The 26,314-nt window shown below is 42.6% G+C and overlaps 1 protein-coding gene across 1 annotated transcript in view; it reads right to left on the bottom strand.

Moving 5' to 3' along the window:
- Positions 1–26,314, bottom strand: part of ccnd2a (cyclin D2, a) — a 137,545-nt gene that overhangs the window by 40,800 nt on the left and 70,431 nt on the right. Inside the window, exon 3 of the mRNA XM_028957808.1 lies at positions 23,197–23,242. The gene's annotated coding sequence lies outside the window, so the exon portion shown is untranslated. The remainder of the gene's footprint in view (positions 1–23,196; positions 23,243–26,314) is intronic.

Below are 26,314 nucleotides of genomic sequence, written 5' to 3'. Positions count from 1 at the left end.
AGCATCAAACACGCGTGTATGGGTGTATGGGTGAAGGTGACGTTCATGAAGTTTCATGAAATCGTTTAGCTACGATGCCATTTAGAACTTCTGTTTTTGGTAGAAAACAAAACAAAAAAAAACAAAAAAAAAAAACAAAAATGATTATATTTCAGGTTGCAATTAAACTAAATGGTTATAACGTCCATGTAAAACCTTTATAAGGGTGTAATGTACCTCTAAAATACACTTTAAATAATTGCACTGGAATCAATTGATCTCATTTAAATAAGCTAAGATGATTAACACAGCAAACCAGAATACGTCCAACTACATATATAGAGTTGATTAAAATGTCATTTCGGAGACACTGTTTGCATTAAATACAATAAAGCTTGTGTACAACTTTAATCGTCAAAAAACAAATTTCACCATGGCTCATCTTCACTGTACTCACCAAACAATAACCCCACTCCTCTAAACAGAAAGTGACGATTAAAAAAGAACCTTCTCCGCATCATCATCATCACCATCATCGTCGGGTTCTGGACAGTGAACAGATCTGGCAGCACTTTTGTAGGTGAAAACCATGAACGCGTGTGCTACAGGACACGAAAAAGTGTCGCGAAATGACACGCGGGACGCACATGGCTCTCTTTGTGGAGGGGAGGGGGCGTTATCAGACGTGCCCATGCTTCATTTTCGCGGAATAATGACGTCACGCGGGTGTTTTTTTTTTTTCCCGCTGGCTGAAATCTGACCACCCCGTGCAGTTTCCCGGATGTTCGCAATTAACGCGATACCCGCGAAGACACACCCGGAGCGAGGGGCGGGCCCTTCACTACCTTGATTCGGGGTTCAAAAAAATACTCCACAAGATTGCAGATCCGCGTGACGAGTAAATGCTCGTAGAATTGATCTGTTTTAAAACGACCCGCTGCGGGGTTGAAATTAAAATAACTACAAAATATCTAGAAATTATAAATAATTAAGTGCATCACACTTCCGTTGTGAGATTTTATAGAAGCTTGTCTCTCCTCTTTACCTGACCACAACTTTCTGACTTAGAAATAGAATTACTACAAATTATTAGCTTCCCAACTTGAAGTTGCTTTGTTTTATTAACATTTTAGTTTACATTAAATTACATGAATAGCATAAATGAAATATTAAGTTACTTAGAACATTTTATTGTACACAATCATGCAAAATACATTTTAAACTTAAAGCAAAATTGAACCAAGACAATGTAAGTAAACAATATAAACTGTAGAAGCCTGAATATTCTATCATTAATTATTAGTTAATTATTTCTGAAGTTCAATTGATTTAAAACAAATATTTTTTTAGAAGAAAATTTTTTTTTAAATAATTTAAAACAACAAAGGGCCCAGCAACATTGAACAATTGCATTTTATAACATTATATTTAAACAGAAAATTAGCAATAATTTTTTATGTGCAATGCAAACCTTATATTGATCAATATCTGGATGAATGTTTGCAGCAACACACATTCTATTAATGCTTTTAAACATCACGAATCCTTGAAAGAAACTAGTCCACAGACTCATTCTGAAGGTAGGGTGCATTGCAGAACATTAACATGTCATTGTCACATTATCCGTTTATATTGTAATAATTACATATTCTAATATTACATCAAAAACATATGTCCTGAAAATAAATCTGCTGCAAATCCACTCCTAGCAGCTGTGTTACAGCTAATAAACCAAATAACAGATGAGAAGTTTATTTAATTGTGTGCTTTATGCAGCTGAATAGCTGCAGATGTCCTTGTCAAATAACAACGCAGAAAACGTATTCAGCCGTCACATCAAAAACAACATGCTTCACTAAGCCACAGCACATTACTGCCGGCATGACCAGCAATTGTGCTTCCACATATATATTGATATATTTTAGAAAATGCAGATAAAAGAGCCCGCTCTTAAATTAACTTACAAGTCTGTAAACAAAATACATTTCTAAACGTTCATTTGTTCCAAATGAGCAAACGTGTAAGTGAATGCTAGTCCTGTTCATGGTCACCTGTAAATGTAAAATGTAAAACAATTATGGAGTATTATCTGCAGCTCTTTCCAGGTCCCACAGTAAAAATCCACCAGATCTTTCACCTTAGAGATTTGCTGGAGACGTATGTTGTAAGGGGATGAGAACAAAGTCTAATTGTCAAACCCCACCTAGTCCCGCAGTGAAGAATCTGCAAAGTGAGAGACGAGAGTCTGGCCAAGGTGAATACCGTCTCTGTTTCAAGACATAAAGTGATGCTAAAGAGATAATGGGTCTTGACAGGGGGTCTTTTTTCCACAAATTATGTCTGTAAGTACATAAATACATACTGCCAGATCTTAACTGTCATGGTTTAAGCAACAAAATAAATGCAAACATTTGTCGCAATTGCCGTGGCGAGAAAATTGGAAAAAAAAAAAAAAAAAAAACACGGTGATCAAACCGTGTTTTATAGCAGGAACAGTGATGCAAATGCAGTCATAGCATAGCTTACAACACCTTCCTGACAAGATGATGATGACGATGGAGACAGAGATGCATTATCAAGCCCAAATCACCCCGACAACTCTGTGCCTGAGGAGCTACGTGCCAGCAGAGCCAGTCTGGTATTCATTTACCTTTTCTTAACAAACCCCCCACCACATTCACAAGCATGACCCCTTGCATTTGAACCCCCCCGGTGACCTTCCCGGCTTCCCTCAGCGCCTACATCCCCTGTAGGCTGCCAGATGCCTGCCAGTTGGGAACTGTCCTATCAAGCGAGGCGAGTAAATATTTCCTCACTGGCGCAGGAGCGATGGATTGTCATGTCCTTCTCGCACGGCAGCGTTTCTCCGAGCTGCTGTGTCTTCAGCCCCGCTCGCCGCTCGCATTTTCCCATGTTCATATCGGCACAGCCCTTGAGCGCGTCACTCGTGCGGCAGCTGCTCGCTGATAACGCTCCATTCACCATTCATTTAAAAGAACAAAGATGGTGGTGGAAGGACATTCATGCAGAAGGCGAGGTCTTCAGAGGGCATGGAATATCTTCAATGTTATGCCATCAGAAGAAAAAGCTCACAAGACCAAACCTGGGGCTGCTGCCAATTCCTACTTTGTGTTCTGTTAGTCCTACTTAAATATACCCCCATATGACTTTAATACATCACAACACTGCGCACCACATGTTGAAGCCTTGTTGAATTGATCCTTTAAAAATGATAAATTTGGGCAAACAAGGCGAGGAGAATGGCAGATGCGACGACCACGCGAATGAATGTTTTCCACGTGATTGGTATGATCGTGCTTCTCTGTGAACTAAGCCAATATAAAACCATGTGTGGTGCTGCTCTACACGACTAGCAATGAGTCAATCAACTCATTGAGTGAAAGTCACTGACTCTACTGCAGCTTACACAACAGATATTATCAGCGTAAATTGGATCAAAAGGTTGTTTCTGAACATCTGAAGTGATTTGTAATATAACCCAGCAGTTCCCTTCAACAGAACACTGCAAACATTCAAAATCACATTATTTGTGGTGCCACATGTTGTTTCTCACCTGCCATTTTGATTCTTTAAAAATCAGTCAAGTCAAAGCTTATTGTCATTCATTTACATACATTGCACCCTGTTTTCACAGTGGTTGCATTATTACACAATATAACAACAAATTGAGATGAAATATGAGCCTTCACCTAAGTTCTCATTGATTAGAAACATTGAAAAGTTGCAAAAAGTGTGTGATTTTTATTCTCAAAAAGACTTCGGTACCTTTATGCTCATATAATATTTGCAAAAATGTCACAACGAAAAGTGTCCTCTGCTTTTAACCATCACCCTTGGTGAGCAATGGGCAGCCATGACAGGTGCCCGGGGAGCGGTGTGTGGGGACGGTGCATTGCTCAGTGGCACCTTGCCGGTTCGGGATTCGAACCCACAACCTTCTAATTACGGGTCCGCTTCTTTATTCACTAGGCCACCACTGCCCCTATGTGGTTTATAATGCATTAACCGGTTCAATGAACCATGATTAATTGTCACATGTGACACACCACAGCATAGCATCCAGTGCACACAGTGAAATCTGCTCTCTGCATTTAATCCAGCAACTTTATGATTACAGCCAACCTCTAATACAGCATCAAGGTCAAATGAAGATCAAACTAAGATCAAATGAAGTTTATTCTAAAGTCTGACTAGTGCAACAGGATACAAAGGCTTTTTCTTGTCACTGTACAAACAAGCAGTTCCTTGAAAATATTTAATACTGACTAGCATTTCGAATGAGAACCACATTCGCAACGGTTCTCTATCTCCATCAAGACCTCAATTTCATCAGTGCCGCTGCTGCCCCAATTTTATCTAGAATAGCACCCTTACACCTGCAAACACAAATACACACACCACAGTTTGTGAGTGCTCCATTTGTGGTGTTGTGTTACTGTACACTGGGTATGAAGCAGATGTTTCAGTGTGAGAAGACAGGGATGCAGCAGAGATGAGAAAGATTACCAGGAACAATTACAGCGTTTTACTTTTTTGGTTCCCATCAGGTGTCTGAGTCTGTTTTGAGTTTAATAATAGAATGTAAGACCTTGACTAATTCATAGTTTTAGGAATGATTGTGAACAGTGCCTTTCTTATGAGCCTTTGAAAAGACTAGTCACACAAAAATCTTCCCCAAATTTTCATCACGAAACTCAAGTGTCGGTGTGTAATATACGACCTGAAACATTCAAGTCATTACTCGACCCTGCTGGCGGCCTCAGCTCTCAGAGCTGCTGCATGTGTTTAATGGCAACATGTGTCGTTTCCCTATCTCACTCTCGGAGTCGCACAAAGGTAAAAGGAAGCTTAACAGCCTGGGAAAATGTTGAACAGTGTGAAATTACCTTGATCCAAAGATTCCTGCCACATACCAGCTCACTGCACCCATAACAGTGCTAACTCTAAGACAGACACACTACACACTTTATGGAACAGCTGAAGAGGACAAAGAAAGACAGGAGAGAAAAAAAAGAATATGAAATATTAAATCTATAAAAGCCACGCAAGGTATCCACTGCACATCCTGTGATAAATTAGACACGGTTTCTGCAATAAGCCTTTTGGGAAAAAAAAAAAACCCCACACACATTAAATCAAACGGCCGGAGACGTGTGATTTATTCAGGGAGTAGGAGATTCCATCGGACTGCTGACTAGTGCATGTAGCTGCAGCAGCCCACAGCCTTAATTCCCATCCAGGGGAAGGTGAAGTGAAAAGGTGGCCCAGGTAAAATGCAAATGAATAATGGTATCGGGATGGAGAAATCTATGGGCCCCAATTAGATCCCGGTTAACCTACATTCTTATCACACTTCTTCTATGTGCATATGCTCAAAAACAATTTACTTTTCCAGGGTTTTGCCAGTGGTTGATAATCAAGATACGTGCTAGTTTTTGTAGAGCGTTGAGTGCGGCTAAAGGCACAACTAACTTTCTCAGTGTGCTTTCAACGAGATAACGCTTTTGTACGTTAATGTATTTTGGCAGAATGTAGGCTACTAGGCAGTTTTGAAAGATTAAAATGGAAAGTAGAATCGGTAACATCTGTGATGAAGTCTCACAGCACCTGTGAACTTTGCTGATTCCCCATTGCTGATTTCTCACAGTAGGTCTCACATGACAATCCAGTTGACCTGGAATACACATATTAATTCACATTACATGTGTGCCACGTGTTCCTAACAGCTTCTAATCTTTTTGCAGGCCTTTGGGGGGATTCTCCCATGTTTTTTAAGTTGTTTTAAGTTGTTTAGTTTTTTGTCCAGTTCCTTAAAATTTTGACTGTAAAACATTCTGACTACAATATTCTGACTGTGAAACATTTATGTCACAGGTTGCCTGAATATGGATAATTGCCCAATGTGCATGTATATATTGCCATGTACATTGCCATGTGTGTGATTTTGTGGACTGTGCATGATCTGCAAGGGCATGAGTATTAATGTAAAGATTTTACACATTTTATGCATTTTAATGCATTCTATGACATACAATTATATCAAAACATTGTGGTAATTGACCAAAAACGCAAGGTTGTGTAGAATGCACGGGTGAATGCTGGCTGAATTTGTGTGAACATTTCAAAATCCTGGATAGTTTAAGCATACCACTTTATGAGTTCAAAAGTGGGAGAAATTGCTTTTATTTCTTCAATGTGACAGTCTTGTTTAACGCATCACCCCTCCTGCAGTCTCATGCATTCTAATTCATTCTGATGCGTTTTTCAGAACGTCCTTCCACACTCGCTCCAGACTGATTATCATGAGAAGATTGCTCTTGATAAAAAATAGTATTGTATGATAGGGTGTGTGAAACACAATCCAGCAAATCTTTTGCTACCTTGAATAATTATGACAACCCCTAACAATAATTTATTATTTATGTAAAAAGTGTAAAGGACTTCTGCTGGCTAATGCCTTTTTAAATATCACAACACCGAAAAAAAAAAGAAAATTTCACATTTTTGTGTTCATAACACCCACAGACCTGCACAGCGATGCCCAGCTCAGCACCATCCCTCAGTTATTCTTTTGTAGCCTGGAGAAGTTTGTTGTCTTTGGTCCTCTGCCAGGTGCTGGTAGATATTTATCACATGATACCCACATTCACAGCGAAAAGGAGAGAACATTCTCGTGCCATTATTTCATAAAAATACCGCACAGTGGAGCATAGGGGTGGATGGACTCATCAGATCTGCCACTGCTTCACGGGACAACTGTCTGAGCGAAACAATAAGGCATTCAGCATGGCTCATTTCCTCTACTGTCCCAATCAGACTCCAGCATGCTGTGTATATGCTCATAGTCACTTTTCAATTCACAGAGGAGGCTTAGCCACACCTGCTTTAATGATTTGTGGCCGAGGCAAAATGGCATATGAACGTCACTACAGGCCATAAATTTTGTTCCCAACCCTTGATTAATAATACACTGCTTTGCCATAATTGTATTATCGATAAATAATTTCATTAGCTTGATATGGAGTGTGTCCTTGAGCAAATGACAATTCATGCAGATTAATGCATCAAACTTTAGATAGAATTTTAAGGTCTGTTTTTTTTCTGTGTTTGGGTCTTTTTGGAGACTTTTGGTATGAAATGTCTGAAAATGTAATGCGACGATGTTGACAAGATTTAGACCTGGCAGTCTGCATGGTACCACCTGAATGGAATGGATATATCCCATGGAGCACATAATCAGCAGAATGATTCCAGTGATGACATGATTCATGTTTTCCGTGTTTTCCACCCAGCACCAGCTCTCCAGTTAGGCAGTAATGTGACATGTCTGGCCCCTCAGCCGGCAACTGCAACCGTGAGGACGAGGTGAGAGTCAGGGAGGCGGGTTCGTTCTTAAGCCTTCTCCCGTTTTGCCTGTATGAAGAGGAATCCATTCAGCATCCATTACCTCTGGAATTCCACCAGTGAGCAGGGAAGCTAAGGCACATCACAGGCCCGCATTCACCTTTCAATCACTCCAAGCCTTAATCATGTTAGCTCATACATAATTGCATTTCAATTACTGACAGGAGTGTGACCTTTGCCTTCCACCAGCCTAATCTAATACATGTGTTTCCTAAAAGAAAGAGAGGTGTGTTGTGTTAGGGAGAAGAAAGTGTGTGGAGGAGAAAAAAAAAAGAAGAGAAATCTACTTGCTGTGTCATTCCGGGGCTATAAAAAGGGATGCTGGCTTTTCCTGAATCAGCCGGTGAACTAAACGGCTATTTTTAGTGGCTATGCAGGGCAGCAGACGTATAAACAGTTACCATGGTTTGAAGACCGGCAGACGACAAACAGCCGGCGAGTCTCCACCAGGCTCTCTGGAATCTTCGGCCAACCACAGGCTCCCGTAGCCAGAGGTGGTGAGGATAAATTCCCCTGTCCTTCTCTATAAAGACTGGCTTCATCGTGGATGTGCCTTCACTGTCTCGCTCAGCTGTGCAGACTGCATTCTCATGGACGTCTTGCACCTTTTCTTTCGGATATGAGTTCCACTGATCTTTTGACATTCTAAAGAGGAATTCCTCTTATATTTCTGGTTGTTCTAGGTATTTTTTTTTGTTGAGTCTTTACAGTGGCACTCATTCATTCATTCTTCTGTGCTTTTCTCATGAATGATGAATGACACACATGCTTGTTAAGCTTTAGATGAATCACCACCAAAGTCCTGATAAGAATTAGTCTGAAATGACATGCAAAGGTAAGACAAATCCAAAACAGTTAACTTTTAAGCAAGTCGTTAGACGTAAAAATATTATAGAGGAAGTCACACAATTACTCGCATGTGTCCTCACAAACTAATAAAAACATGTATGTGCCTGAGAGTCTGAACTGAGTTAGTATGTCTCACATAACAATTGATTTAATCAAATGTCAACAGCACACCCCTTTGTTGTGAGATCACCAATACAACAACTGAATAAACTAGCTGAATAAATAATTGGCATAAACCTTGGCATAAATCTATCTGTTGAAGCAGTGTCTGTACAATACTGACCTTAATATACCTTTCACATGCACAAAAATATAGACTGATGTTTCAGTCCCAGATAATGCTGGACACCTTCAGGTGTATAATATGTACACGCTATTGCATTATTACACTGCAAACATAAAGTGCCTTCTAAAGTCACAACCAGATACATGGAGATTTCCCATCTCTTCAACCCATTCAGGAAATGGACCATACCATGAGATGACTAAGCGATTGCATGGGATTGCTTGCTAGGACTTATACTAATGTGATTAAGGCTCCTTCTGTCACCCACCCAAAGAACCCAATGTAGCGCACGAAGCTTCACTCAGACCAAAATGTTCAAGCTGGGCCAGACCTTTTCCCTCAAACTCCTTTCACATGTTTCATCGCAAAAACACCACTCAGATAATTCTGTTACAAGTATCAGATTAGTGGAACGGAGGCAAAGTGGGGCTGAACAGCTGACTCTGGGATCAGTTTGGGATGATTATGAGTGTAAGTCATCTGCATAAATCACACAGCCGATGCGTCGGGCCGGTTGACATGAAACAAATACACAGGCCATCGGAGATGCTGGGTTTGACAGCCTATAGCAGGATAATTATTATTATTATGGTCCAGGCAATTTTATTGCTGCACATAAACTACCCGTCGCAGCACAAAAAGCCTTTGACTTTGTACCGAACAATAAAGCGCAGCGCAGAGCAGGATTCTGACCCTGCCAGCCTCTAATTGCGCCCATAATTCCAACGGGCCGCTATTGAAGCCACCCAGAGTGTGAGGTCAGGCAGTTCCTGAGCTGAATGGTTAACATCAGGTAACTGTCATGGTGAGCATTCGCCCCTACACCCCCCTCCTCGCGGTTAAAACACTGCGCTCTGTGTGTGTGTGTTGTGGCGGCCACAGAAACAAGTTAGTCCGTTTCTGAGATCAGTTGGAGTGTAATGCACATTATCTGATTGGCAGAGGCGTGTCTGTTGTGGATCACGAGCTTGTTCACGCATCACGTACATGCCTACCAGAGGTGTGCGTGTGCGGTCTTTATACAGGTTTGCAATTAGAGACGTCTTTCTTGTTTTATTTGCCACAGTGAATAAAGAGTCTGTGACAGCAGTGCACCGACAGGTTTTACTTTCCACGCCCGCTGGGAAAATAAATACCCCCTAATCACCGCTTACTAAAACACGAAAACCGGCTAAGAATGAAAGTGTGCATTCCATAGGAAATCTGCAACATGCAAATACACGTTCACTCATCAGCACAGGCACTTCAGAGGGACGAAGCATCCGTGAATGTTACGCCCTCAGCTGCATGTCTGCCTAGAAGGCTTGATGGCCAACAAGGTCTGATTTACTGCAATCTGTAGCCTTGCTGGAGCACCATACATGATATAGCCGAGTCTTTCCATCTACTGCAAAGCTCTGCATGTTTCCATGCACAGAACTACACTTACAGCTCTCCTTGTCACAGTATAAGTGCACTAGAGGGACACTGATTCATTGACAAGCTGTTCTACAATGCATGGCGGTTTGCTTGCTAGCAAAGCGCTTTTTCTGTTTGACCCATTATGTCACAGACCAAAACAGCAAGCTTAGCTGGTACACGGACAGCTAACTGGACAGCTTTACATCTCTGTACATTTCCCATTTCCCATTGATCGTGTAAATGCTTGACGATCAAGCTCAATTTAATATGATGCTACATGCACAAAAACTATTTTCTCTAATGTCATCTAATCATACCGATTGACTATGTTTACAAAAAAATATTTTGTGTTGGTCGGACAGAAAGTAGACTTGGGAGTCGACATTCTTTTGCATGCATACATTCAATGGGACCTAAAGTGGACAAGCTGGTCTGCATACGCAGTACAACTCTGTCTCCGAGCTTTGACCTGGAAGTAACAGAAGAAGCATAGTACAGAGGTTGAACTGTTGGGACACTCTAGGACCATAAAGTCTGGCTTCACCTGACACCATAACCACGGTGTATAACTTGCATCTCATTTGCAAAAAAAGTAAAGCCTGCAGCAAGAATGACACGTACAGAGCTGTAAAGCTGTTCAGTTCACGTGGTACCAATTTGCTGCCTATTAAATTGTTTGTCTAATTGACATAATTGCTCAAACGCAAAGAGTGCAATGCTAACAAGCTGGAATCACCACCTAGAGTAGTAGAGTTAGACATAAATCAGCTAATGAAACAATTCCCACCTGATGCTTGTATTATTGTACTGTAATGTGATTAAATGGAGTCATAACCGTAGATTGACTAAACTGTACATGGAAACATACTGATTGTTGGAGACAATAGCGCATTGAAGTGAACGGGGAAAAGCAAATAAAGGAGTCTGAGCATTTCTTTATTGTTCTAAGTACGAGAGGGCGTGTGTTTTATTTAGGAAATAATCATATCAGCTGATCATTAACAGTCGAGATTTGTGATAACAATAAAACGACTGGCATTTTGCACAGATGTAACTTGAGTTCACAGCTGTGGCAGTGACTAAAGCCTTAGAGGCTATCCATTTCCATGGAAGAACTGCGAAAAGCATCCACACGTGCGCTCATGTGCACACGCACACCTCCCCTCGTGCAGCCATTTGCCCACGCTTTTGCCCGCTCTGACTGTGCTCCACGCAAACGGAGTTCGAGTTCCAGCTGTGCTGCAAGTCTTTGCCGTGCCAGATGGACAAAAGTGGAAATTCAAAATGCTGAGCGGAGGAGTTATTATTGGACAAAATAAAAGTGGAATGAAGATGTCATTCATGATAAAGAGCCAAGATATGAGGGAGCAACAGGGGGAATCTGGCCGGCCCCGGCTTCAGCTGTTGTTCCACATTGTGTGTTTATCAGGGAGGCTTTCGGAGACACTGGCAGCCTGTGCATCAATCAGGCATCCCAACCACCCAAAAGCTGCCAGGGAAGCCTGGAGACCTGCGATGAAAGGGGACTTTGTGTGCGTGGGAGCCCTCCGACGGTGGGCTTATGTGTCCTCCTGGTTCAGGTAGAGCGAGTCCCGAACAGAGACAGATGACCTGGGCGAAATACTTGTGTATTGAATTCACATCCGGGGGAAAGCTCAACAATGCGGAATATGCCTTCGAGCCATCCGCTCTTCCCCCTTCACATTTGTCACTTTGAGAACACTAACAAAACAAGAAATGTCTGTGTTATATCCAAAAGTTCAGGGGTTAATGACAATTAAAATATATAGATATGTGATTATAACAATAAACTTATCCAAGTTTCTGCCATCTGTCAGGTTTATGAACAACAGAGAAGGAAATTGGCTTCTTTGGTTGTTTGGTTCCCCAGAATAATGAGGCACTGAAAATGACTGCACAGGATTACCTCCCCTTTCTATTCTCATATGGAGCCAATCGAGGGCCACTCTGCTGGCTTCAAACAATCAGGAATAAATCAATTGGCTGTTATGGGGAACAAGGAGGGAGAATGGAAGTCTGGGCGCAGGGTAATGACATCCGCTGAGCCCCGGCATGAAGGTGCTGGAAATACTTTAGTGAAACAAGGTGCGCCATGGGTGCACACATACATTTGGTCTACAGGCCATTATCTGCACTAACACTGGCTCTTCTCAGCACGTGGGATTCGGGGTGTGAGTGAGTGTGTGTGTGTGTTTGCATTGTATTTAGGGGCTGGATGGCACTCAGACAAAACAGCAGATAAGGCCAGAGAGGAAGCAGTCTTGTGAACCACATTCCATCTAGCTACACATATACAACCCTGCAGCGTGTTGGGAGGGGGCAGCGTGTCTGTGAGCTGTGAACACTCAAAATAAACATGAACTCTTCAGGTTTAAAAACCCTCGGCCCGTCATTTTTGAGCAGCCCTACTCCCGGCCCACCACGACCTTCCCCACCATCCACTGTTTACATTACACCCTGGGAGAAAAAAACGGGAACTTTTGTTTCCGCATTTTCACATTTGCGGCCTTTTTAAGGGGTCGGGGGCCGCATGGGCACGTCTATATATCTGACTGGTGCTGACTGACAGACGCCCTTTGCCCTGGGACAGGAAGTCCCCCCCCCCCCCCCCCCCCCCCCACACACACACACACACACACACACACACACACAGCTTCAGTGGGGTTGAATTATGATGTGCGGCGATCATTTGCTGGTTCCTGACAGCTGCCCTGACAATTGGTGAGTGTGCCACAGCAGCAGAGGCAACGCTGCTGGGCTACGCAACACCTACTCATGGCTCTTTCTTTTTCTGATTAGTTTTACTTTCTAAAGGAACGCTGAAGTCTTAAAACTAGGAAAAAAGACTATTTGAGCTTATGCAGTAAACAAAATAAATTGTAAACATTATCTTCAAAGCAGCAAACTTGTGTGATGTCAGAACAGAGTTGGAAAATGGGGATGCTTTTATAACAGCCCTGGGACATTTCCTATGTTGTGCACTTGTTGGCTTTTTTCTCTTCACTCACTTCAATGATCTCATGAAGCTGCATATGATGATGTAATGATGATGATAGTGTGCAAAGCAGTCACGAAAGTAAAGAAAGGCAACTTTCTTCCAGGATTCTGTTCATCAGAATTCCCTCCATAGCCTTCATAGAGTAGGTGTACATATACATGCATATACATATACATATACACATTTACACACACAAACACACACATTCTGATGCTGTACTGAAATTCTGATTGCATTTTTAAATGTTTGATGAAAACATAAACTGAAAGTGTGTATATTAAGAGGCATTCAGTACATAGTTCACACTTAAGTCTTTGTATATGTATTAAAGTATTCTATCACTAACATGAAATGACCATCCTGCATATAATGCATAAAAGGACCATGTTTTCACAATCAAAGATTTTCACAATCAAAGCTATTCAAAACCAAATATATATAAAAAGGGCTTTATTCAGCATGCAACAATGACAAATTCCTGTTTATCATCTAACAGAATATAGTGTTTATAAATCCGAGATATAGTGATACATGTATATATAGTAACTGTACAGTGCAGAGCATTGTTGGCAGGGGAGCCTGCAGCACAGACACAGGAAGACAGACCACCCTGCATGCTATTAACCGTCTCCTCTCTTCCCCTCAATAGATTAAGCCATGAGTAGGAACGACATAGGTTGGATTTTTGAAGGATGAGATCACATCCTCTTTCCCACGAGCCAGAGGAACGCATCTTCGGACGGACAGCGCAGCGTGCTGCAAGCCAACCAGGACATCCCTTACGGCAACAATGGCACCCGGCCACAGTCGTCAAAGCCCTCAGCACACGTGCGCTTTTGAACCCCAATCTGAGACACCAGCGCGGGAGAACAGGCAGCCCCATTATGAGTGCATGCATCTGTGTGGGCGTGGGGTATAGGCGGGTCAGACTGTTACATAACTGTGCAGTGGGGCCCCCTGTACTGTTCCATATGGGGGCACCAAAAGTTTCTCAAACACCCCCCCCTCTACCGACCCCCATCGCTCATGAAGAGGAGCTTTTTGGGGGAGCGCTGGATGCATTTACAGGACAAATAATAATTTTAATTGTTAAAATACCATCTGGCAGATGTAATTTGCATGAACATGCATTGCACGCATCATCAGGAGTGCAGCGACTGCAAGCCAGGACCAGTGCGGCGTGATGAGTCAAGCATATCCAGCCTTCCGTCTTGGCTCAGATGGCAAAAACAAACCGGAAAAACACAGTCCAACTCTTGCGGCTAATTACGATCAATCGCCGGCAATTAGGATCGGCCGCCCCCTTCAGTAGCGGCACAAGGCTACACATTTTCGGTGTATTAATTGGCCCCATGTGTTTGGGAGCAGAACACGTTTCCACCCTGTCCCACACAACTCCTACTACGCCATTAGTGCAACTAACCTTGACCTCTTTGACTGAAGAGAATAGGGGTGGAGTGGGCCGAGTTGAGGGGAGATGGTGTACAGATGGAGCTATTCTCCCCTTACAGACTCAACACCATAAAAAAATCTTCGAAAGAAGGAACAGAAGGAGGGGGGGGGGAGAGAGAAAAAGAAAGAAAAGAAAAGAAACAACCTCAGTGTGTTGTGGTAACTTTCCTCCCTTCCTAAAATATTTCCTCCATGTCCTCAGCCGAGCTGGCTGTTATTCATTCTCTCAGCCCCCTAACCACGCCAGACTGGCTTCTCTTTGGGGGGCCCTCAGACTGCTGCTGCTGACCAGGGAGCTTTCAAGGTACCCTGATGGATGCTAATGCCGGACTCTTTCATATCGTTTTACAGGGCAGGCCTTTGATCTGCCAGCAGCTCCCCCTCCAGTGGCCGGGTGTCCTGAGAACATGTAAATCCTCTCCTCACAAACACCTGTGAAAAAAAAACCCTGGAAAAGGAGAGAAAAGAAGTGACTGTGGAAAAAAAAGGAAACTAGACGGGTCGGGAGGGGGAAGCTGATGAGTTTAAGAGGGAGGAAGGGGGGGGGGGGGGGGGGGGGACAGAGGCTGAGACTGTCTCAGATGGTGAGGAAAAGAAAGTGAGAAAAATGGCGAGGGAAATATTCAAGGACAGACAAAACAGATGGCAAAGGAAGAAAAGATGTTGAAGTGAGGGTAAGGACAGAGAGAGAGCGAGAGAGAGAGGAAAGAAGGAAAGGCGGCTGAGCGGAGGAGGTTGGCCGCATCTGAGGAGGCGGTCACAGCCAGAGACGGATGTGTCTGTGCAGTTGAAAATCTAGGAAGGAAGAGCTGAAAAAGAAAGTCCGATGGTAAAGGGTGCAAGACAGCTGGTGGCAGCTGATTGGCCCAGAGGCCTGAGGAACTCTGGCTTCCTGTGGCCAGCTGCTGTGACAAGGGTTATAATTGATTACTGGTTGGCAGTTCAGCGGGGTGGATGGAGTGTGCAGACGCGCTGAAGTACTGTACAGCTGGCTCAACTGTCTGCTTTTCAAAAAAAAGAAGTAGACGAAGAAAAAAAAACTGAAAGGTTCTTTCAGCTTTTTGGTCACAACTCTCTCAATTAAGAAAGAACTGGTGGAGCACGTGAACATGGGATTAGCAAAATGAAAACACACTTAATCGAAATATGGCAATAAAAAAAAATTCTACATTACGTTATATTTTCCATCAAAACAGCAGTACCACACTTTTGCAGGTCACATGTCGTTTTACAAAGAGTCATATGACATTCTAAATCACCTAGTGCAGTATGTCTAGATGGACTATCATGTCCAAGAAAACTGTTACCGCATATACATAACAGGTCTGTGTGGCCTTTTATTAAAAATAATAACAGCTACTGTGGCTTCAGCAAGATCCTGTCAAGATCTAGAAAGTTCTGACCATTCATTGCCACAATTCTTATCTGATTGTGTGAGGGGAGAACACATTTTTGTCGCATATCATCAACAGTAATTTTGCAATTGTGTTCATTGACATTTCTAAAATATTGCTTTAGTTCTGCACAAATGGAAATGCAACTATGGCATACTTCACCACCAGAGACTGACTTAACTTCAAAGCTGCACGTTAGCTATACAGATGACTTGTGTGTATTGCACAGCAACATTGCTGGTTTGCATTGCTGGGGACCTTCCTCATGTGCGCTGCAAGAAGAGCCTCAGCCCCATACTGCACTCATGTATAAAGGGCTGTTGTGAGGCCCTCTGCCCTAATTCACTTTATTAGTTTCACTGCTTTATTAGATTCTGGAGGAGGAAAAAAAATAATGTAAGTTTCTAAAATAATATATATATATATATATATATATTTCCAAGTCGGATTGGAAGCAGAGCGTTGGCCTTGATCAAAGCCTTCTGGAGGCCTCCAGCAGACTTGAGCAGAAAGAGGGAGAATACAGTCGCTTGCTCTCTCTCTCTCTTCACTCATTTCCTATACCGAGGCATGATGTCATCCTAATGGTTCCTGAAAGAGGGACACAGGCCCTTTGCTCACCCCTCTCCAGGACACATCCGCCCACATGGCCTCGCTGCATCCAGAGGAAGGAAGCTCCGGCCAGGAAGCTCTTGCATGCAGCCGATCCACTCCAGTGGCATCTCTCACTGAGGAAAGTCTGTTTGTGCTGTGAAGGGGCATCACAGCAAACAATGCATATGCAGTACAGTACACCCAGCAGGGACATTTAGGGCCCCGAAACAGCAGATCCAACATTTGTTGGATCTCATGTTGGATCTGGCACCTACTACTACTCAAAACTTCAGCCTGCTTCATTGGAAAAAATAAAGGGAAAACAATGTAATTCCAAGTCAAATCAAACTGTCCACTTAGGAAGCAACACTGCAACAATCAATTTCACATGCTGTTGTGCAAGTGGAATAGACAACAGGTGGAAATTACAGGCAATTAGCAAGACGTCCCAATAAAGACGCGGTTCTGCAGGTGGTGACCACACACCACTAATCAGTTCCTATACTTTCTGGCTGATGTTTTGGTCACTTTTGAATGCTGGTGGTGCTTTCACTCTAGTGGTAGCATGAGACGGAGTCTACAACCCACACAAGTAGCTCAAGTAGTGCAGCTCATCCAGGATGGCACATCAATGCGAGCTGTGGCAAGAAGGTTTGCTGTGTCTGTCAGTGTAGTGTCCAGACCATGGAGGTGTTACCAGGAGACAGGCCAGTACATCAGACATGGAGGAGACCTCCAGCGGGCCACAAATGTGCACGTGTCTGCTCAAACTCCATGATGGTGGTATGAGGGCCTGACATCAACAGGTGGGATTTTTACATCCTAACACCGTTCAGCACGTTTGGCATTTGCCAGAGAACACCAAGATTGGCAAACTCGCCACTGACACCCTGTGCTCTTCATAGATCAAAGCAGGTCCACACCAAGTCTGGAATGTCATGGAGAACATTATTCTGCCTGCAACATCCTCCAGCATAACCATTTTGGCAGTGGGACAATACATCAAAGTTGGATCAGTCAGTATTTTTTTCCACTTTAATTTTGAGTGTCCAGACCTCTATTGGTTGATAAATGTGATTTCCATTAATAATTTTTGTGTGATAATGTTGTCAGCATAATCATCTATGTAAAGAAAAAGTATTTAATATGAATATTTAATTCATTCAGATCTAGAAGGTCTTATTTTTGTGCTTCCTTCATTTTTTGAGCAGTGAATTTATGACGACCAGCGGAGGAACTATACTGATGTTTTTATAAAATTATTAAAATGGAGGAGAACTTATTTTAGATGGTTTATATATATATAGTGTATTCCTCTGTTGCATATAAAGGGAGCACCTTGCTCAAATGCATAAACAATATCAACAAAAATACCTGGGAATGTATAAAAGAAACCTGCTGATGACCCAAGAGAAGCCTAAAGCTTCTGATGGACAACATCTTCTGAAGGAGTAGTAATTCTTCTTGAATAAAGGCTATTCATACTATCTCAGCACTTTGTATATATGGTGTTGTTTTCATTTTCTTTTCCCTGTTAAGAAAATCCTCCTGATAAGACGTGGGCTTGAGAAAGCATAAGTGTTGCCTGCTCTTGTTCTGCTGCTAAAAATACCCAGTGAAGTAATGTGAAAAACTCTGCTCTATTTACATTCTGGTGAGTTAGGGCTGCAAGAGCGTCTCTGCTGAGATGGGGAATCTGTGCAAGATGACTGAAGGGAAATTTCAGCACAAGAGAGAGAGATAAACAGAGAAAGATGAGGAACAGCACAAGAATGATATAATCATAAAGAGAGAGAGCGCGAGAGAGAGGAGAGGAGGAAGGAAAGCTGTCATGTTTTTCAAGGTGCTGCCCTTGAGACATCTCACATCCGGAGATGCTCCTCTGATAAGCTCCCATTCCAGCATAATAGTTAGAAAGATGGAGATAATGAACAGGATGGATTGTCAGAATGTAAACCCCCTGGGGTGAGGAGTTTATGAATGATTGGGATAACAGCAGCACGTGCGATTGGCCATGTTCACTTCGGCTAAAAGCTATACTACAAATGTCTTGCACATTTGACTGGATACCTTTTAACTTTGATTACACCGTGCATTTGTTTCTATAAACATTTGCAATGCTACAGCATTAATTTTAGTTCAGAGATGCAATAACTTTTAATGTAATAAGATTTTGCGTTGAGGAGGGGAGAATGTAATGTCTTCTCTAGTACATGCTGAATATTCTCTGGGGTTACAATCAAGACAGTCAAGTGGTGACTCATGCTCCCTGAACAATCCATTCACAATTGCAATACACTGATTCTTGGCATCGTCATCAAAAAAATCCATTAATGCAAATATGTGATCATTTAGAATATTCAGTTGACTTCTTTTTATTGTACCTGACCACTGAAGCAACTCCAGATCATAACTGTGTCTCCACAGGCTTGTACAGTGCTTCCTATACCCAATGTGTGCACCACTACACATGCTTTACTTCTTACCCCTAAATGTCCATCTCTCTGGAACAGGGAATGCTTAAACGTTCACTATAAAACTCATCTGTGAGTTGTTGCACCATCCATCTACTACTATGACTTGACCACACAGTTTTCTCATTTTATTTGCATGGTGTAGACCAATAATGTGTCCCTTCTTAAATGTTAAGAATGTATTCTCTGCTGCAGTAAAAAAAATGAAACATATTAGTCATTGTGGTAAGTGAACAAATGTTGCCTATTTGTTCAATAAAATCCAGGTGACAAGATCACAGGTCTCATGTCCACAGCTAAAGAAAAAAAAACCACAGAAAATATTTATCCAACTTCTATTGGCCCCACAAACGATGTTAACTGATCTTTTAAGCTGGAAACAATTTAGGAGGTCTTGGGTGAGTAAAGTAATCGTGCAATGCAGGCTTGATTAAACCACTTGAGAACCAGAGAAGCTGGAGGTCTGCTTGGGACAGGACAACCATTTGGCAATGAAGGACAGTGAGAACAGGGAGTACAGTAAGGGTTCTGTACCCAAATGAACATATCACACCAGCAAACAATTTACCATCAGCACAATTTAAAAAAAAAAAGATTTCTATATATTGATGAAAGGAACAAAAATGTTATCTTGCACTGAATTATATCTAAAGGACCTCAGCCTCCCCACTTTCAAATAAGCCAAATAGGAGAATGTTTGTTCTTATCTGCAGGAAATAGCGTTAGATGAAATTGCACTCTTGGGCCAGTGCATGAAAGTGATGGCATGGTCCATGCTCTCATTAGCCTGGTCCCCCGACACACGGCCTGCCCTTGATCTTGAGACGAGGAACATGGAAGGTGGGCACGGAGAGAGCCAGCGGATCTGGGTGGGCTCCCCGCTTGCCCGTCGCTCTGGGATGTGCCACCATCAGGCTGGTATGTCGGTATGTATGGGGCCGCAGCTTTTCCATGTCAAGGGACCTCATTCATTGCCAGTGGAGGTCAGCCCAGCCCAATGCGGCCCATCTCATCTCACAGAGATACGGAACGAGCGCAACACAACAAACCTCCCCTGGAATGCAGGCGGCTCTCTGCTTGGCCTTGTTCAGTCTTTTGTGTACGTCTTGTCTCTGGTCATGTGTTTCTTGTAAGCGTCCCATCTTGTTAGGAATAAAACATCTTCAGTCTGTACCCCAAATATCCTGTTCCTTCTTCCCAAAGCATCTTTTGTTCAAGGCACAAAAACACAATGTAGCAGGGTTGAAGTTACAATGCAGATACTTTTAGAATTGAATTGTACAAATCTGTCCAAAAATATTTCAATTTGACAGTTTGCCACTATTAGCTATTGTTAATATTAGAACTCTGTTAATAAAGCACTCTGTATAGAATGTATTGTTTCAAAAGATAATATGATTATGGTTACACAATTTGTTAAAAACTTTAAACTTGACTAAGAAGGATATCCGCTGACACCCCCAGGAACAAGGTGTAGTACAAGATGAGAAAATGGCTGGAAATGGAGGAGGAAACGTGTAGACAGGACTATGCATTACTCTTGCACATGCAATGTACTGGCAGAAACGGATCCAAAATTAGAAAGTGTTTGATAGTGATAGCACAGTTATAAATCTAATTACAGTTCTGGGTCTCATAACTACTTACACTCAAAAAGAGAATAGTTCAGGCCCAACATATGAACTAACAGTGAGACACAACCCTTTAGATATACTTTTGGGAAAAAAATCGTTAATACTAAGAAAAAGTTATAATGCCAGTGGATCATCAGAGGTCCCTCCAGATGCCCAGGGGAACAAGGACACTGTCCTCTGTCCCTGGAGATGCCAAAAGGAAGTGATCGATTCTTCCCACCACTTGCTGTGGAAGGAGAGGTCTTGCTTTTCCCTTTTGGTAGCAGGGTTATTATTAAAGTCTGCTGGAGCCGGCCAACTCCCATCTATTTCTGTGTCTGGTCAAGACGATCGCACAGGAAAGTAACAGTCCGCCTCCCTGTTAGACCCGCCTCTGTGGCCCTTTCTTCCCAGGATTAAGGACCTGTCTCTGGGGATCAAGTGTGTTCACTATTCTTTACACCACCTTAGGGAATATGTACTGATCAATACCCACAAGACAACTAGATATAATATTCTATATTCTGTAGCCAAACACAGAATATTTAGCTCTCAAAAGGTAGTCTGTTGTCTAGGAATATACATACAAATGCAATGAACACACAAACACACACACACACACACACACACACAGCAGCTGCAGTGTTGCAAAAGAACATAAATGCTATAGCATGAGAGAGGTGTGTGCTGCTGTTGTTGTGCAGCGGTGGTGTGCATGCATGTGAGTGTGGCGTGGGTGTAAGTGTGCGTGGGTGTGTGTGTGTAGATGTGCAGAACAAGAAGCTCTTCCTTTGTCTGTCACAAGCTAGCACAACCAGAATCACGCAGAAACAGATGTTTCCTTTACATAGCTACCGAATGCAGACAAATTGGGGGGACAGGCCGGCAGCTCTCAGTGATGAGGGCCCCAAGAGCAAAGCGTCTCACTCTGTAAGTAGGCCCCTCAAGGGGAAAAAAAAACCAGGAAGAGGAAGTTGCAAAAAAAAAAACGAAAAAAAAAAACAAAAAAACAAAGTACCATAAGTCACTGTTACCTGTGCTTGAACTGCATTTCTCCAGTCGAAGGATTTGTTTAACGCGAGCATCAAAGTCAAACGTCCACTCGAAATGTGAAGAGTCAGGAGCCGACGAGCAAGACCAAAGATAACGCAGAAATAAAAATACGCGCAACATTTAGCAGACACACAAAAAAAGTCATAACAAAGTGCCATAGCGCAGTCCCGTTCCATAAATGTGGGGTCAGATTTGGAGTGTGAGCCACGGAGGGAACAGACCACTGAAACAGATGTGAGCTCCAGGAGAGTGGTGTTCCAGGGTGGGGTGGAATCTAGCACCCGCTGCCCGCCCCATCGGCCTCTGATTCTGGTCAACTGTGATGTAGCAGCTGCAGAGGCTGATCAAATTTTTATTTTTGGTAAAATCCTAAACAAATCTGAACACAAGTGTGAATTTGAGCACTGGAGTAATACCGCCACAAGTACTGAAGTATCACTTCACCACCATGGGACTCTGAAGTGGTCAATAAGGGCATTTTTTTTAAACATTTACACAAACACAGCTATAACAAATAAAAGTAAAATAAATAAATGGTGGACCCTTTCAGACTTATGCTAAGCAGAGTGCTACATGCTAAGTATGGGGCTTGTTTGCCAGAGTAAGGTAAGGCATCCAAGAAAGAACAGTCCATATCTCAGAGAACAGAAACCATTCTTTTTGTTGCTATGTAACTATTTCATGTCATGCATAACATGATTTTTAATTATACTTTTATAAAATTAGTTTAAAATGGGAGGAGCCCGATGATGGAAAGCTCACACGCTACTTCCTGATCCTTCGTCATTATAATGTGCGCTCTGCAGATGTAACATAAAAAAAATCATGAATCTTAATTTTCCTGTTTCTAAGATGGGCCCAGCATTATGCTTTGACCAAAATGTAGTATATTTACCCTATATTTAGCCTCAGAAGGGTACAGAAAATTGTGCCATACAAAGACCATAAAAAATGAAGCCATTGGTTAAAACTAGTCCAAGGCCTCAATTATAGAATCACCTGCTAAAAATGCAACTTGTCATGGCACAATTCTGTCAAACCGGAAAGTTATTCTGGGCCTGGCTGCCACAGAGGTCTTCAGTGTCCGCAAAGGTAGTGGCAGATCATAAAGGCTGAAGACACTGGCATTACAGACTGATTGATAACTCTGAAGATCAAGGTCAGACTTTCCCAGACAATACCTCAGCTGGGGATATCATTGGAATTTGCACAAAGTACTTTAAGGAGCTTCACCTTCTGACAGACATAAACAGAAATGAAAGACCTTGAGAACTCCTTGTGGTAACAAAAGGCGCTCGAGTTGTCGTGGGACTTCTCAGAAGAAACCAGGGGTAGCTGAGATCTGTTCTGAGATGTTGTATGCCAAGACAATCATGGTGTGGGGGGATGAGGCTGATTTTGGATTCCAGGGAAGACCCAGACAAATATGCCCCCCCACATTAGAATCAGAACTGTGAATACAGTGAGAAAGTGTGTCCTCTGTGTCCTAATGTGTATAATGTGATCTGTAGAAAGATCATTTTCCCATGAAATTTTGCCATTTAAACTGTCAGCAAAAGACAAAGACATGGTGACACGCACATCAGAAAACCTGACAAAGGCAGCACTTGTGGAACAATAAAAATTAACAGATGAAACGGTGGAATGTCGCTCTTACCTGAGTTGTTTTGCCTTGCAGGCTTTCCTTAGAATTTCTCCAACCCCTGAAACAACAATGTGGTAAAAAAGAACGCGAGGTGATTATTTTATCATTCACTCGGTTCACAGCACATGCTGCTGATTTAAATTTGCACCATCGCTTGCCCCTCAGAAACCACCATATCGCGTAGCAGCTCTGCCTTTCAAATAACATGTATACATTACATAACCTAATGCCACTGATCCCCCGTCCCAAGTGCAGACAATTTAAAAATGCACACACCACCGCATCCTGTTGTAACAAAGACTACTTAGGGTAAATATGGGGTAATTACTGGGAATCTACCTGTCATTATCTGTTAAGCTGAATCACATGGAGTTTCTTTAATCTTACCTTTGATCCTATCAGGTAACATTGGCTAAAACACATAATTGCACTTGGATGTGGGAAGGAAGGACAGGTTTTCTTTCTTATTCCTGATAAATTCTTCATTTTTATGTTCTGTAAGTGCACTAAGTAGATTGTGGAGGGTGGCGGCGCCGGGGGATGTTTTAAAACCCAAACAGGTCAGGGTCCTGGGACTTCCTGCACCTACTTCTGAAAGTAAATTCCTCAATCATCTGGAGGAGCAGTTGATTTAACACTAATTTAACACTAAGACAAGGTTCAATTCACCTGGCAGGAATGCGGAGAGTGGGAGCGGACTTCTTAAGAAATGGAGGGTGGGGGCAGGGGATCACCAAAGCCAGTGAGATGGAAAGTTGTCAAAACACATATTTCTTTTCCCACAAAGTAAGTGAGGAGTGCACACACAAAGCACTTGAATGGAAATCTGAAAAGGTCAAAAGCAGAATCCCCCCCAAAACTTCAGAGCTCAGGAAATGGGAGAGATAAATGATGCCAGAGATGTGTAGGACTTAAGTTCCGCCATTGTTCGAGATCTTTCTAAAGTTCCTCTGTTCTCTCCAAATTTCTTTGAATCGTGAGCACCTAAGAAAGGTGTTTTTATGCGCCGTTCTTTGAGGTTGCTATTTGATTTAAGATGAACATTATTGAAATAAGTACACTGTATCATTAATGAATGGTTGCTGTACAATGAGCTGAAAGGTGCCGACTAATCAATGGGGTAAATGTTGACAAAAAGAGCACCTGCGTGAATAGCTACTGTTCTCTCTTGTACAAAAGCATTGGTTCTTTGCACTTTACAATGCATTTGTAAAGAATCTTTTTGAATGAGGCTTAAAAGAACACGCCAGGAGCATTTGCATTCACGGTGACTTTCAGACCTGCAGACCAACACTCAGAGCCGACGACCTTTCGGACGCGGCCACTCTGTCCGCTGCCTGGCGTGACTGGCCTGGTGCTCAACAGCAGAGTGGGGTGGCCCTGTGGTGGTTCCCACAGATGCAGAGGCCTGTGGGCCTCTCCTGACCTCCTGTGTCTGCAGGGCAAAACAGCTCCACCGATGCCATGGATCAGTCTCACGTGCTGGCAGACATATCACCTTTCAGCCTTGTCACGTCATGAAACGCAGGCTGCTGGAGGGACAAACCAGTGTGAAAGCTGAGGGGAATTTCTGTGTGCTCTGAGACACAGGAAAGGGAATCTAGCAGTGAGAACAATGCCATAGTCATTATCCTCCGACCCTCTTTTCAAGGGCCCCTCATCTCAAAGCATCCCGTTTTCCCAATAGCAGCAGATAAAGGCAGCTCTATTCCAGCACAGTGGCTGGAATGTGTGCTTATGGAGCAACTTGGCAGCGTTATCCAGGATGGTGTCAATAAAGACTGGCATTTCTTGACTGCAGCAAAATCCACCCCACATCAACCTCCACTTTAAAGCAGCCGCTTTGATTTATGATCCCACAAAGGCCGAAGTAAACAACTGTCCGACACCACCCACACATGAACTGAAACAGACTTTGGTCTGCACAGGTTTTTGTTGGTGAAAGGTTTACCTTCCCATTCACTCGCAGGGCACTGCTTACAACAGTGGATTAGCGTGGGGCTGTCTCTTCTCAATCGCGTTTGTCTCCGCCTTTCTTTCTTTTTTTTTTTTGAATCCTATAGGAATGCCTGGGCTGTGTTTATGCATGGCTGCTGTGGTCATCCAGATGTTTCACTAGCTGTGGCCAGGACATGCACACTGAGAGCAGGCGCTGGCAGAGCGACTCATCAAAGAGAGGAGTGGAGGAAAGAGGGATGAGGAGGGGAAATCTTCCATTTAGAATGGGCGTCATGCCTTCCTGATTTCGAGGCCTCCTGTGTTATTTGTTCTGGGAGAATGAACAGTGACTTGGGCTTGAGATAAGGCACACGTTGCTATAGTGATAGTAGGGTAGGACAGTGAAGTTGCTGAGATTGCAGAGGTGTAGAGCTTCACACCTTTTTAGGGGAATCTGACGGTGTGGGCAGCTGTCTTCATCCCTCATGACATGTACTGCACGTTGTGATGTTTTCAAAAAAAATATATAACTATTTTACTATATAAAACAACAGAGTGAATTACAAGCGCTCAACTTTTAACTGTGTCAGCATATTCATAACAGTATCTGTATGTCAATATACTAATGAAGTCCGGGAAAGTTTTAAATCAGTCTTGCAGAAACTGAATGAAAACTGCTTCTTTACTTAATGCTAAAAATCTAATTATGCAGCATGTAGAAAATGAGCAGTAATCATTAATGATAGAAAACTGGAAAGTTGAATGAAAGCCACTTTTTACGGCTGCTGTGGTTCTTGGTGCTGGTTACGGTTTCAGTTATGGAAGTTCAGCGCTGCAGGTGCTGGGTGAATGAACTGACCTATAAGGGAGATACTTTGTTCTAATGAGACCAAAAAATTATTCGCCAATAACTGTTCTGTGTCCTCCCAGAGTTATTCTGTTACTGATATTCAAACCCACACTTTTGTCTTTTTTCAGGCGCACACACCACAAACACAAACACACACACACTCACACTCACATGAGTAAAGGTGGAAGATCACACCTATCTACCCATACACTCTCTGGAATCAGTGCAAAATTCATGTCGCTTTGGGGTGCTTTCACGCATCCGTTTGCCTCTGTTGAAGAATCACAGCGGAATTTTTTTAGGATTTTGCTTAATCAATTAGCATGTTGCTATGAATGTGCG

This window comes from Denticeps clupeoides, chromosome 17 (assembly GCF_900700375.1).
Source record: "Denticeps clupeoides chromosome 17, fDenClu1.1, whole genome shotgun sequence".
In the NCBI taxonomy this organism is placed as follows: domain Eukaryota; kingdom Metazoa; phylum Chordata; class Actinopteri; order Clupeiformes; family Denticipitidae; genus Denticeps; species Denticeps clupeoides.
This window is presented reverse-complemented; position numbering and strand designations above follow the sequence as displayed.